General features: G+C 46.1%; 1 protein-coding gene across 1 annotated transcript in view; it reads right to left on the bottom strand.

The window, feature by feature from the left end:
* ERICH6B (glutamate rich 6B) overlaps positions 1 to 14,376 on the bottom strand; it is a 70,822-nt gene extending 56,446 nt beyond the window's left edge. The window contains exons 1-2 of the mRNA XM_017870973.1: positions 14,322 to 14,376; positions 6,170 to 6,221 (exon numbers count right to left, since the gene is read on the bottom strand). The gene's annotated coding sequence lies outside the window, so the exon portion shown is untranslated. The remainder of the gene's footprint in view (positions 1 to 6,169; positions 6,222 to 14,321) is intronic.
* Between the last annotated feature and the right edge of the window lie 971 nt (positions 14,377 to 15,347).

Genomic DNA, 15,347 nt, shown 5'->3' with positions numbered 1-15,347 from the left:
GAAGGATCACTTGAACCCAGGAGTTCAAGACCAGCCTTGGTCACGTAGTGATAGCCTATCTTTAAGCAATTTTAAAATGTATATATTTTACGACTTTGATGGCTGTCCAGCTTTAGTTTTCTTTGACAGCCAGTCTGTCCAGCCCTCCCCTGGGAGAGGTGAGGAGCACACATAGGCACTGGCCACTCCATCAAAGGCTTACCTTTCAGGGCTCCCTACCTCTCAGATTTTTGTAGCTGCTTAACAGATCAAAATCAGCCAGTCCCCTGGATAGCCCAGGGAGCATTTATCAATGGCATGCCATCATTCAGGGTGACGGGTCTTTTCTTCCTAGTTTCTCATCAGGCCTTGTAAAAAGGGTCCAGGCAGCTGCTTTCTCATTTCAAAGATCAGAAAGAGAAACTGCATTCTATACACTCTCCCTTTAATTCTCTTAGAAATTTGTAAGACAAGCCTACAGGTGGAATAAACAGTAACGGCAACTTGATACCCAGTGTCTGGGGCAAACATCCTGGCTCCAACTTGTGATTCAGACTCTGACCCATTTGAGAACAACAGGACCTATCTCCTGGAAGGATGCAATGAGGCAGTGTGTACAGGCATAAGGAGGGCCAGGCACTGTTGTTATTGCACACTTATTCCTAACCAGCTCTGCAGTGTGTGTGTGTAAACCTCTATGTGTGAATGGGTGCTGTGGGTCCTTCTGAGGCCTTCATCAGTTCATGCCATGGGGAGAGAAAAAAGAGATTTGCTTTCCAACCACCCTGCTCCAGGGGCTGTCTGCAGCCCAGCTGAGAGGTTTAGAGATTGGGGTCTGTCTGTCCTTCAGTCTGGGTCCTGGTGGCTGGGTCCCAGGAGAAATGATGGTTCTGGGGGAGCGCCGGAGTCGAGCTCCCTTTTCCTCAGGAGGCTGGTACCTCTCCCTGGGAAAACGACCTGACTTGAGGGATTTTCTTGGTGACGCTTTGTTTGCCGAGAGAGAACCGCCCTCACAATGGGTCAGCACATTTTCTGACTCTCAGCCATGCTTTCAGGAAGTTGTTATCTATAAAGGAAGGTAGCCTGTACTTTATAAAGCTCATCATTCCATTTCCAGACAGCTGCAGTCCAGAAGTCCTCAGACTGAATCAGTCTTCTTGTTTTGACTTCCACTCATCACTGGCCCTTTTCAGTCCTGGGGGAGCCAGTATAAAGACTTCTACATGACAGCCTTTTAAGGGTTTGAAGGTAGCAATTAGACTTTCCTCCAGGACTCCAGGCTCAGCTCCAACAGCCTTCTTGGCATCTCTGCTGGGATGTCTAACAGACGTCTCAAACTCACTATGCCTAAACTGGGATCCTAGTCTTCCTCCCCAGACCTCTCAGCCCTTGGACTAAAACTCTTCTCTTTCATTCTCACCCTACCTCATATCCACCAGGAGAGCAGTCTGGCTCCTTCTTCAAAGGATCTCACCTTTTCTCATCCCTCCATTTTCCCACGCTGCTCTGAGCCACGAACACATCTTGCCTGCATTATTGCAATAACCTTCTGTATCAGTCAAGGTTCTCCAGAGAAACAGAACCAGTGGGATATATATAGATATATAAGTGGGGATTTATTATGGGAATTGGCTCACACAATTATGGAGGCCAAGAAGCCCCACCATCTGCCGTCTGCAAGCTGGAGAACCAGGAAAGCTGGTGGTGTAATTCAGTCCAAGGCTGGAGGCTTGAGACATGGAGGAGGGGGGCCCCTAGTGTAAGTCCTGGAGTCTGAAGGCCTGTGAACCAGGACCTCCAAGGTCCTAAGGCAGGAGAAGATGGATGTCCCAGACCAAAAAGAATGAGAAAAAAATTGTCCCTTCCTCCAAGTTTTTCTTCTAGCTGGGCCCTCAGTGGCTTGGACAATGCCCATCCACATTGGTGAAGATGATCTTCTTTACCTACTCCACCAGTTCCAGTGCTAGTCTTCCAGAAACACCCTCACAGCCATACCCAGAAATAATGAGCCTCCCTTAGCGCAGTCAAATTAGTACATAAAGTTAATGATCACACCCCCTAACAGGTCTATTCTTCACAGAGTTGCTGCCTTTGAAGATGTGGGGCAGACCCCTCACTTCCCTGTGATAGCTCCCCTCTCCCAGATGAAGTCAAAGCCCTTTCAGTGCCTGCAATGTTCTTCTGACTCTTCTCCCCCTGCCTCCCTCGGCTCCTGCCCTGCTGGTCCTGGACCTGCTGGTCCTTCCTAACATGCCAGGTGCTGGTCAGGGCATTATTTCTGGTTAAGGCCCTTACTCTCCCTGTGTCTGGTGCCTGTCCCCAGATCTCTGCCACAGTCCTGCTCCCTCTGTCACCCCCTTCCCCGGTGCCTCAGTGAGGCATGCCCCACCACCCTGGGTCCTCCCCTGCTTGTTCCTAGCACTTACCATCTCCCTTAACCTGCCGTCCTTTCCCCTTTGTCCCCAGAGCACCTCTCACCATCTAAGGTACCAAGTACCTTATTCATTTGTGGTGTGCGCTGCCTTGCTCATCTCATTACACAGTAAGTTCCCTGGGAGCAGGGATCTTGGTTTGATTTACTGGTGCAGCCCAAGGACCTAGGCCCTGGCCAGCACACAGCGGGTACAATGTGTGTTGAGTCAATGTGTGAATACTGACCCCCTCCTTCCACCTCTCTGTGGATGGTGAGGTTTCTAGGGTCTTGTCTCCAGATGCACTGTTGTGGTCCAAGGGCTGTCTACACAAGTGGCCCAGAACAGAAGCCGAGCCCAGGTCCAGACATGTGGAGACAGGGGCACCCTTGTGATGGCCCCTCACAGTGTGGTGTGGTGTTTCTGAGAAGAGGGAACTCTGCCGACTCTGTGAGCATGTTTGGAGCACCTACTCCAAAAGAGGAAGGGGGCTCCTGCCCCTCTAACCAGGACGTTACATTTTCTTTGGCTCATCCAAATAACCTTGCATTGACTGCCAGCCATTTCCTGTTCCTCCCAGCTTAGTCTTATCTGTATCCTCATCCAAACCACTGACACAAATGTCCAACCAGAAAGCCCTGGGGATGCTGCGGCAGAAGCCCCTCATGCTGCCCATCTCCATCCATCAGTCAGGGGAGGCTGTGGGGAGGGGAGCTAAGGTTGTGTGTGGCCAAAGCTCTGGCCCCTCCACACTCACAGTGAGCTCTGATGTAGGCATCATCACCCTCGCTTCACAGGTAAAGAAAATCAGCTTTCACGGGAAACAGAAGAGTTTACAGTCTTCATTTACAAGTGTGAAAAAAAAAGTTGTTTGAAAGAAAAAATTGTTTTCTACCTGAGCAACAAAATAGACTAAAGGTGGGAGAAAGAAAATCTTACTACAAACATTTTTGGCTGAAAAAAAAAAAAAAAAACAAACACCAAGAAGAAGACTGGCTACCACAGTAAGACCCTATCTCTAAAAAAAACCTAAAAATTTAGCTGGGAATGGTGTTGTGCACCTGTGATCCTAGCTTACATTGGAGGCTGAGATGGGAGGACCACTTGAACCCCAGGAGGTCGAAGCTGCAGTGAGCTGAGATCAGCCATGGTGCTCCAGCCTGGGAGACAGAGCACCCTGTCTCAAAAGGACAGAACAAAACAAACCAGACCCAAGAAGGTTTGGATGAAAGCAGCTCTTTCCACAGGCTGCTGGCTGGGCCAAGCTTTTGAGGCCCTTCAGTCTCCACTCTCTAAACCCTTCCCTGAGACCTGGCCCCTGGAATCCCTGAGGCCACTCCTACTTTGCTCCAGAGGCCCCTCCTCCTCAACTTCCTGAAGCCCTTCCTCTTTGGTTCCCCGACTCCCAGCCCACTCAAGGTGTCCTCCCATCTCTAAGGGTGGTCAGAAAGGTGCAGTGCCCCCTGCCTCACTCGCCAGGCTCCCCTTACCCTGTCCCAAGTGAAATGTTCTAGAATTCTGCCCAGCATCAATATCACATGGACTGGGCTGTCATTTGCCACGTCTGCCTTTTCTTCTTCTTTTATGTAAGTTAGGAAAAGGGTCTTCTGTTTCCAGACTGGAGTATGGCCCCGCTTCTTCTCTATGCTTTAACTATTTCTATAGTGCCTTGAGCTGCAAAGTGCTTTCATGGGCCCTATTTAATGGGTTCATCATTGCAGCCTTATGCGGTAAATACTATCATCTCCATCTTATAGATGACAGCACTAAGGTTCAGAGAAATCAAATAACTCCACCAAGGTCAGGCAAGTCCTAAGTGGGAAGACTAAGATTTGGACCCAGGTCTGCTCTTGCGGAGGGCAATGCTCTTTCCCCAGTGCCAACTGTCATGTGTGTTTTGGAGGCGAGCCCTTCTCAGGGAACCTTCTTAGGGGTCTCCCCCGGCGCACTGGCTTTAGCTCTCTCACAGCCCCTTCCACAGGCTCTGGTTAAACAATAATTCTCCTTGGTAAAGAAAGTAAAGAGGGGGAGAAGGGGAGGAAGGAGAAGTTAGGTTTCTGTCATTTGCTGAACACTTACTATGTGCCTAGAACAGAAAAAGTTATTTTGCTTTTCTTTTTTCTTTTCCTTTAAAGATTGATCACAATCTGGCAAAGTGTAGTTATCCTATTAACTAACTAAGAACCAGGGCAATGAGCCGGTCTGAGGCCACAGCTACTTAGTGCCATATTTGAGACTCAATGTCTGTCTCATTCCAATGTCTAACTACTGCAAAAGAGGAAATAAGCAACATATGTCTTCTTTCCAATCTTTATAACTCAAGTTCTTAGGGATTCCTTCAAATATTTAAAAGCTTTCATGGAAATTATTTAAAAGAACAAAGAAGTAATATTTAGAGTTCCTACTTGCTAAAATGAAATTCACTGAGATGAAAAGACATCCGTGATTACAAGTTGACCGCACTAATTTTCGAGTCACATAAAGAACCTTTCAATTAACCTCTCTTAAATAGTCACAATTATCAGCAACGAAGCAGAATTATTGATAATTGTTACAACAGATGCCATATTTAATTTCAGATCTCAGAAGATGGGTATTTTTGGGGTGTGTGAAAAATACCTGTCTACCCACTAACTGTGCTGAGATACCAGGGTTTCAGTAATTATGAGTACATGTTTAGGCTGCCTCGTGAGGCAGTGGGCAGCTGGTGGCAGGAGAAATTGCACTGTCTTCTTGGTTGAGATCCCAAAAGTGTATATATATAATATTTATATATATATATTTTTTGAGACGGAGTCTTACTCTGTCACCCAGGCTGGAGTGCAGTGGTGTAATCTCAGCTCACTGCAACCTCCAACTCCCAGATTCAAGTGATTCTCCTGCCTTAGCCTCCCAAGTAGCTGGGACTACAGGCACCCACCACCACGCCTGTCTAATTTTTGTATTTTTAGTAGAGACGAGGTTTCACCATGTTGGTCAGCCTGGTCTCGAACTCCTGACCTCAAGTGATCCATCCGCCTCAGCCTCCAAAAGTGCTGGGATTACAGGCGTGAGCCACTGCAACTCGCCTGAGAAGTATATGATTCTGAACATGTTTGCTGCTTCTGCCACATATCTCCAGGCAATGAATAGATTGACCTAGAAGATCTGTAGGTTTCTTTCTACCCTGTGTTTCTGAGACTAACTATCCCTTGTTCAAAATCCTTGCAGCCAGTTGTGCTGTGGAATTTAGAGATAACAATTACATTGTAGATACAAAACAACCCCAGAGGACTCTGGGGAAGCATGCTGTGCTGAGTCTTAGTATTTCTGCAGCAAACGTGTAAACTTTTACAATAAGTGGGATAAAGAAAAGCTTGTAGTCCCACTTCCGTTTAGGTTGGATTTTGCTCCCCATGGAGTTTGGAAGGTCAGGTTTTGTGGAAAAATGAGTGTCCCACAAACTTATCAGGAAGACTCAGTTCTCAGAACTTTTTGTATTTCAGAGCTTGCAGATAAGAGACTTTAACACTGCAAGAACATTTCTTTGGAAGCCCTACTGGTGGTAACATCTAGAGTTTATTGAATGCCCTGTTCATAATGAGAAATGCAATGCATTTAAGATGCTGTTTCTGTAGGAAAATAAAATCCACTTCACGGAGATCTATTTTGAGATGGCTGTTTCTAGGATCACAGAGTGGCTAACAGGGGGGACAATAAGAATTATTTGAAATCATGACTGTGTAGTCTTCAAGACATGGCACAATGGAGCCCAGTCAGGCTCCCGGCTGAGTACTTACAATGTCAGCGGGTAAACTGAGTCCAAGCCAAGAGAGTTTTCAACAATAACAGCTGAAAGAAAAAGGTTTTCTGGTTAGTTACCAAGGAAGTGGGGCAGAGGAAAACATATTTCTTAACAATGCTGGAAAATAGTTTTTTTCTATACTAACATTGGATAGAATTTAGTTTTGTGGTATGTTTCTTCCTTAAGGTTCCTTGGTCAGTATCTTTCATTGAATGTCCAACAGCAAATCAAACCAAAGCAGCCCTCACTTACAGTGTGCCTCTTCTGCCACCCCCACCCCCACCCCTAAATGGCATCACCAATCTGTACACCGAGGCTCCCTGGACACTGCAGAGAACTCACAGGGATGCCACAGTATAGTTTAAATTTTTGAGGGAAACAGTGATACTTTACATCTGTTGGACATCGACTAACTTTAGATTACGCTACATTCCTTTCAATTATGGCATATTTTGCAAAGGTGGGCATTTGGTAGTTATTGAGATAAAAATCAAGCACCACCCCAAAATCAGTATGGAACAGGAAATGAGGGTGGCCACGTCCAGTTGATTCCAAGATTTGGGAAGTTGTGCAATGCCCAATGGGTACACAGGATTCATTAGCAAGTCATTGCGGGGAAGGAAATCAAAATATTTTTCTCCAAAATGTTGAGAATTGTTAAGTTAAAGACACTGAAAATGCAGGGGAACACTTGGTCTCAGCCTCTGTTTGCTTGATGGCAGCACAAAAATCCTTCCTTATTGGAGATGGCATTTACTTATCGGCCCAGAGAAGACAGCAGCAGACACCAGAGGAATCTGGGAACAGCTTTTACTCTCTTCCCACACACTTTCCTGCTTTTTGATAGACTGGAATTGCTCTTTTCTTTGTCTTGTCACTACATGGTATTTATGGCTCTTTGTTAAAATACTATTTAAGCAAGGTCCCTAAGCCACTGCCTTGAGAGAGAAATACTTTGGAACGGAGGCCTCTCCTGTGTGATGGGTGCAGCAAGCATTCATGCATTTTTGCATCTGTTTTGTTAATCTGACTTTTGTTTTCAGGAGAGTGTCTCCACTAAGAACCTAGCAAGGGAAAGAAACTAAATCATGCTTTCTCCCCTGCAGCGGCTACTTAAGAAGGAAATAAAAGCATTATTTTTTCCTTCAATTTCTGTGTGTTAAATTGTGACATAAATACGTGACACAAGGATGAGACACAAATATTCATTAAGTTATTTGGATGTAACGATTCAATACATGAAACCTTTAGGGATTTCTTTTGGTCTGTGGGCATCGTGAAAAATTCACTGAGACATTGAGGGTGCCCTGAACAGAGAAAGTTTGCGAACCTCGGGTCTAATTCCCTGAGTGCTCAGATGAAGAAGCTTGGAGTCACCCTTGATTCCTCTTTTTCATCTTCCCAAACCCACGAATCAATCCTTAAGTCCTCTTGCACCACCTCCCACAAAATGTCCTGAATCTGTTCTTCCTTCTACCACCACTGTCATCACCATCATCAAATCTAGCGTTTTCTATGGCAATCTTTCTGCTTTGGCTCTTGCTTTCCAATAATCCATTCTTCAGAGGTGGCTTTTAAAAACATAAAATAGACCACATTGCTCCACTGCTTCTGTGTTGCTCCCAGTCATCCTCCAGTGGCTTCCACTTCCCTTTGACAGCCTTCCTGGGCTGACCATGTTGGCCCCACATCCTCTCCTGCCCTTCTGGAACCTCTCCTTCCCTTGCTGCAGCCTGTTCTCACCTCAGGATGCTTCCACTTGCCCTTCCCACTCTCTGCACAGTTCTTCACCCATTTGAAGATCTTCCGACGCTTAGCTCATTCTCAAGTTTCTGCTCCAATGTCACCTCCCCAGCAAGGCTTTCTAAAACTGCCACCCCCGACCCTCACCTCCAATGACTACATGTATTATCATGTTGTTTTATTTTCCTCATAGTATTTGTTACTCCCAAACATACCATGTTTTTTGGTCTGTAGATTTGAGAGCAGGAACTTTGCTTTCTTGTTCACCATTGTATTCCCATCAGCTAGAATGGTGCCAGGCATTTGATAGGAGCTCGACAAATAATTGATAAAATTAGTAACTGAGTGATTATCTCATATGGTTGTGTGTTTGGATTGTTCACTGATAGCTCCTGAGAAGATCCAGAAGTGAATTGGGAGAAAGGGAGCTGGTGACTTCATGTTGACTGACATATTCATATAATCATACATCACTTAATGATGGGGACATGCTCTGAGAAACTGCATTATCAGGCAATTTTGCCAGTGTGTTGAAACCACCTTTGCAAAAATTATAACAGTGAGAAAATCATGGGAGTGAAGGCCATCTGATCTGGCCAACCCTTATCTTGCCTTTGGCCTTCAAGATGCTCATAAAAATTCCTAGGCTTAGGCCAGCTAACTTTAGGAGACATTTAGTTTATAGTTGAAATGGTAGTAGCCCTTCCCCAAACTCAACCACCTTTGTAAAGCTAATGAGAGACCACCAGGCCAGGAGGAGAGAGGAGCCTGAATTCTGCCAAGGTGTAGACATAAACGATTGCCAGCCATTATTCCGGAGGTCACAAGATATGCAGCTTTAATCACTCCTGCAGATAGCATCACTATTGTAGAACCTAAGATTGGCCTTTTGAGATGTCTTTTTCAGGTTTTTTCATGTCTGACACCTTTGGCTCCACCTGGATCCTCCAACTACTCCTGTGGCCCACTCAAAAGAAGTAACGCAGCAAGCAGGAGAACCATTTCTTATAACCCTATGATTGCACCCCGAAAATCAGCAGCAAAAACCCTTTGCCTAGCCACCCCCAACCCTTTTCCCTAAACAATCTTTGAAAATCCCTAACTTCCCAATGCTCAGGGAGATTGATTTGAGTAATGACTCCATCTCCTGTGTGGTGGGGCCAGCCTCACGTCAATTACACTCTTTCTTTACTGCAGTGTCATGGTCTCTGTGAATTGATTCTGCTTGTGCAGCAGGCAGGAAGAACCTGTCATGTGGTTACAGTGTGAACATCATAGCGTGTGCTCACACAAACCTACGTGGTGCAGCCTATTGCTATTATGGTGTAGCCTATTGCTTCTATGCTACAAGCTGGACAGCGTGTTACTGTGCTGAATGCTGTAGGCAATTGTAACACAATGGTAAGAATTTGTGCATCTAAACATATCTAAACATAGAAAAGGAAGAGTAAAAATATGGTATTATAATCTTATGGAACTACTGTTGTATACATGGTCTGTCAAGTGAAATGTTATGTGGCAGGACTGTTTGTGTGTGTGTATATATATATATATATAATATACATTTATATGCAAAAGATATTCTACAGACTAGGTCCAATCAAGGACAGGGGCTTCCTATATGCTTGGGAAGAGACAACAAATAGTTACTTTATATTAACTCCAATTTTTTTTAGCAATACTGATGGTTTACCATAAGTAATCATATTGAGTTGGATAGTTAATGAAGCAATTTCATTATATCATTTGTTATTCTTCACAACAAGCAAGCGTCCCCTACCCCTTACTTTTCTTTCCTTTTCTTTAACTAAAAGAAATTGAGTTAATACTTATAAAGGAACTTCACTATAGCTATAGCATCCAACCAAATGCTAGAATCCCATTGTCCAGCCCGATCAAACCAATGCGTTTTCCTTAACAATGAATCCGGGAAGAGTGCACAGTAAAGCGGCAGCAGGAACAGGTGTCGAATTATTTGACATCTCTGGCAAATAGCAGTGGGGATTAAACAGAGCTTTCTTTAATAAGATTAATTCTCAAATACTAAGAGTGGTCTGGCATATCCCCAAAGATACAAGGCATTTGTATCTATATAAGATTAAAGAAGCTTTCACACAAAGCAATTTTGTTTTTCAACATCAAAGAAATGCTTCAGTGGTGTTGCATGAGGGAGGCATGCTGCAATTAATGCAAAGAGTGCAAAACCTTTATAGAAAAGACAGTTTCCTCAGTCAGGAATTGCATCTAGAGATTTCACTGCCCAGGGCATACAGGGCATTGTTCTTAGAGTCATAGGATTAGGGAAAAGGGGAGGCCAGGGGTTAGGAATCAGCTTTACAAATACCCCACACAGGTGTGGTGTCCCCAGACACAGGTGGTGCCCCAGTGATGACCTTGGCTTTCCAAGGATGGGAGCTCAGTGCCTCCTGAGACCAACTGTTGGACAGAGCTAATGAATAATAAATAATGACCATGACACTGTAATAATAAGGATAACAAAAATCACAGCCACCATTTCCATGTGCCAGGCACTATACTTAGCATGAATCAAATGGCACACACTTCTGCTGCTAAATCTTCTTCCCTTGGGTTTCCAGACAGCCTTCTGAGGTCTGCTACCTGAAGCTACATAGTCCAGACTTGCTTCACAGTGAGCTGCAAATATTTGCAGGTAGCTTTATGTTCTTTATCTGTTTTTTCTTCTGTGCTAAACTTCTACTTATTTTTTGAACCTGATACTGGTATTTACATGGATTGATGTTACATTTCATCTTGCAGGTTTTGCCTCACCCCTCTAGGCTGCCCAAATATTGGTGAGTCCTGATACTATCATTTAGTGTATTCACCAGACCTTATCCAATGTGCTTCTGAAAATGATAAGCTTCCAACTCTCTCTCCTCTCCTTTTTCTCTTTCTTCTTTACCTCTTTCCTTCCACAAACATTTATTGAGGACTTTTTAATGTCCCAGACACTGTGTCAGGCACTGGGGCCACAAGGTTTCAAAAGGCACACTTATAGATAGTTTTCAAGAAAGCTTCTGCTTAAGAAGAAAGACAGGAAAATAAACTAAAATACAACATAGTGTGATTATGTTGTAATGAACGAAAAAAGAGGAGAGTTGTAACAGGAGTTGGAAGAGAAATCATCTGTAAGGGGAGATGATGGGGAGTTAGCAGATGCCAGCACTACCTCTGGCCTCTGGGGTATGGGGCCCATGAGAGAATTGGGCAGTCCTCACTGAATTAAAAGCTAGCCAGAGGATGTTCTAGGGGAGCTTGTTTATGGAAGGGGCCTATGCCCTTAATGCCCGTGTGACAGCCTTTTCTCCTCCCTCCTACCTACCTGGCCAGTTGGGCTCTTCCTCCCACTGCTGACCTCCCTAAAGGATCAAGGGCAGCTGCCTTGGCTAGGGGGTCTATGTTTTCACATGACAGACTACAGAAACAGCAAGCATTCTGGATTTCAACGGGGCATCAGGGAGGTATAGAATCAGAGAGGAAGAGCATCTTTTATGACCTGAAATTGCCCCACTTAGTCATTGGGAAAGATGGTAAGACCAGGAGCCAAGGGGCTTTCTGGTTTTGACTGCTCATGGATTTCTTCCATAGGTCACATCAAGGCCATTCTCAATGTGAAGACTGGACTCTTCAGACGTCCAGGCACAAGATCTCATTTGCACTTTCCACAGAGTCCAGGGTGGTGTCAGGAGTTTGCAAGTTTCTAGGAGTTAGGAATTTTGCAGGCTAGAGAATGGTTTACCTTGGTAGACACGTTATCTATCCTATATTGGACCTAGGTCCTTGTTCAAAGAGGGGACCCTTGTAGCAGTGAGCCCTTCCTAATGAAAAAAATTCACAGCCAGAAAGCGGCTACAGAGGTTCTGGGAGACTTGGTGGGTTCGATGAAAAATATATTCACCACCCAAAGGAGGACTAGCAGAGTGTCTGGGGACATTGGGTGGGTTCCCGGGGACCAGATTCCTAATAGTACCTAGAAACTGTACCTGAATCTCTCCTTGGTGCCTCCAATAACCTCTGAGACCTTGTAGAAAGCTGGTTGTACAGACTAATTTGATTAGGGCTGCAAGCTCCAGCTTTTGTCAGGGGTTCAGAAAATTAGGCCTGGGCGAGGAGTATTGACAGTGTTTATTTTGTTAATGTGTCCATGAACATGATCAGGTGTAGCTCCCTGGGCACTCAGCCCATGGTCACGGCTAAGTGCAGACCACACACATATAGCCATGCTCCAAAAGCACTGCTTGAAGCTGTGAACCAACATAAAGGTGAAGTTTATCAGTACCACCAGTCAAAACTGGACGGGCGATCTTCTATGGATTATAGAGCTGAGAGGCAGGCTTGGGACTTGGGGTGTGCTGCCTAAGCACCCCTTTCTCCTAGAAAGCATCAGTCTGAGAGGGCACAGATGCCTGGTTCCACATTTGGAGTTTGGAGGGATTAAATATGAAACACAGAATAAACTCTGTTATTAAACTCACACTTTCTAATTTTAGTGGGATAGGAAGAACATAGGCAAATGTTTCTATGCAAAGATTTTTTGAGTTACACAACACAGAAGTGAAGAGGCCGGTAAACCACTAAGGTCTAGGAGGAGATGAGTCGATGCTGGGCTGAGGGACTCATGGATACAGATTCTTGGCTGAGGTCTGGCAGGGCTGAGGAATTTGCTGCCAGGGTCTATCTCAGCAGGATACATCAGCCCCATCTCCAACAAGAGAAACAGGAGGACAGGGCTTCACCCCGTCTCCTGGTACAAGAGAAGCCTTGAGCTTTGGTAGACAGTTGTATGTGTCCCTTCCAACCAGAGACCTCAACATACTAATGGGTCGTCTTGTTTTTCTGCAGCATCCAGTACATATTTCTGACAGCTCCTCCAGAGTGGGATTTTATCTGGAGTCCCACCCTTTCTTTGGAATTTCCTATCACTTTATAGCAAGTCTATTCACTCATTAAAACCCAAACCAAAGTCACCTCGTCTGGGAAGACACACGGGCTCTTCCAGAAAGAGTCTGTCTTTTCCTGACTACTCTCTCACTGCCTTTCTCCTATTGCACTTCTCCTTGGTTTGTGTGTCTGCCTCACCCATGAGACTGTAGCCTGGCACCATGTCAGGCACGTAGCAGGATTTCAACAGAAGGACATGGACCGAATGGATGATCCAAAGGAAGGAGAGGCAAACAGGAGGCTGACCACAAATGAAATTTCTGGTTCGGACTTTTCAGCCCCCGTCACTTCACTTTCCCTCTTGCTATGGGGAAAACTCAAGAGATGAGTTATGGGTGGGCTAAGACAGCAAGCTGGGAGGTGGTGAAGAAGACGGAGTGGGCGACCCTTGGTTGTCACTGGGCTTCTGCCAGCCGATGCTTGGAAACCCTAGACGGATCAAGGTGAGAAGCCTCATTTCTGTAAAGGACTCCAAGGATTCCATGGTGCTCTGCAAATGCAATGCGTTCTTGTTGCTGTTGTTATCGTCTACCGTAGCTGTTTATAACCTCGTTCATTAACTTGCAGGATTCTTGGCTGAAGTCTGCTGCTTTCCCCCATGAGGGGAACAACTGATGACCTACTTCTGTGAATTCCATGGTGCCAGGCCTGGGCTGATCTGGATCCACATTAAAACATGCCAGGGGGCAAACACGAAGTCAAAATGTTCTGGCAACCCCCTTAGACCAATCAGTGCAGTTTTTAGCAGTATAGACACCCAGTGCACTCATAACAACATAATTTCCTACAGCCTTTTTTATAAATAGAATTTCAAATATACTCAGGTTTGAACTTTCAAGGAGGGTGACTTTGAGCCGTCACTCAGCACAGAACACTTGTAAAACACTGACCTTGGTCACTGCTCACCATCTCCCTGGAAGGCCAGTTAGGACTGCTGTTTACCTCCCACGTTAGAGAGGTAGGGGAAGGAAACAGGGGAAGCAGAGTGACTTGCATTTGGGCCACAGGAGTCGCTTTGTGGGCAAGGCTGGAGTTTTCCATCTGGGGAATTTGTTCCTGGTTGGGGGACTGGTCTATATGCAGGCTGTCAAGGGAGAAGTCATACTGTCCACACTCACACTTATCCCCAGAGCTAGGGGCTTTCTGGAGAGAAAGTGACCCTTTCTCCTTTATTTGTAGAAGTTTCATGACCCAACAACGGACTTCACAATGGGGAGAAGCTGGGTCGAAGCAGAGGTCAGAAAGGCCAAGGGAATGGAGAGGCCGAGAAAAGGCGAGAGAAACAAAGAAGTCTATGTACTTGGCGCTTCTTTGTTGCCCAGACCCTCCACTCTGCTTTCTCCCTGGGAAGAGGAGGGGGAAGAGGAGGGGGATGCGGGGTGGGGAGGGACAGGGAGGAAAAAGAGAAGGAGGAGCGCATTGCTAATGTGCGCAGCCCTTACCCAAGCCAGGCACCCGCGCGCATCCACTGCGATCTCAGGCCCCGGCGTTTGTGGCAGCTCTCGGTTACCATGGGAACCGCGCTCCGCAGCCTCCCCGGGCCCCATCTAATCTGCGTGTGTGCGTGGTGGGGAATTCTAAGCCTCTGCACCTGCCTTCGCCTTCCTTTTCCCAGTCTCTCTCTTGGCGGGGAACTGTTTGGACCAAGCGTCAGCAGTGGCCAGAAAGTTTTCCTGTTGTCTGCGCAAAGGTCGCCTGTGTCAGGGGGAGGTTGCAGCCGTGGGGACTGTGTTTCCCTGAATGGAGACGGTACACGTTAGACCTCCAGGCTGGGACTTTCTAGAATCCTGGGGTCCAGCGCTAAGCTGGTGGTGGCTGCTTAGATGAAGAGATGGGACATGTGGCTCTCAGAGCCCTGAATGGGCTCACTGGAGCTGGTCCCCAGGACGAGGCCCTTAGCAGCCTGGATGATAGCCCCTCTGCCCAGGGGGAAATGAACTGCCCTGAAGGGGATAGGGAGTCCCACAAGGGGTTGATCTGGGGCCAAGGGTTGGAGAAAGCTATGTTCCCATGCCCTGGCCACTGTGAGTGGACTTGCAGGAGTTGCAGAGTGGTCAGGTGGAGTGGGAGGCCGGGTTGCAAACTCCTTCTATGTGGGCATTCCTGGTCAGTTGTCACAGAGCTTTCAGAAGGACCTCAATCTTTGAAGTGCTTGCAATTTGCGCTTCCTTTTCTTTTTCTTTTTATTATACTTTAAGTTCTGGGATACATGTGCGGAACGTGCAGGTTTGTTACACAGGTATACACGTGCCATGGTGGTTTGCTGCACCCATCAGCCCATCATCTACATTACGTATTTCTCCTAATACTATCTCTCCCCTTGCCCCCCCCACCCCCCGATAGGCCCCAGTGTGTGATGTTCCCCTCCCTGTGCCCATATGACGTCATTGTTCAACTCCCACTTATAAATGAGAACATGCGGTGTTTGGTTCTCTGTTCCTGTGTTAGTTTGCTGAGAATGATGGTTT

This window comes from Rhinopithecus bieti, unplaced genomic scaffold (genome assembly GCF_001698545.2).
Source record: "Rhinopithecus bieti isolate Rb0 unplaced genomic scaffold, ASM169854v2 scaffold_5273, whole genome shotgun sequence".
Taxonomy (NCBI): domain Eukaryota; kingdom Metazoa; phylum Chordata; class Mammalia; order Primates; family Cercopithecidae; genus Rhinopithecus; species Rhinopithecus bieti.
The sequence above is the reverse complement of the archived record's forward strand: the minus strand, read 5'-3'. Positions and strand labels throughout refer to the sequence as shown.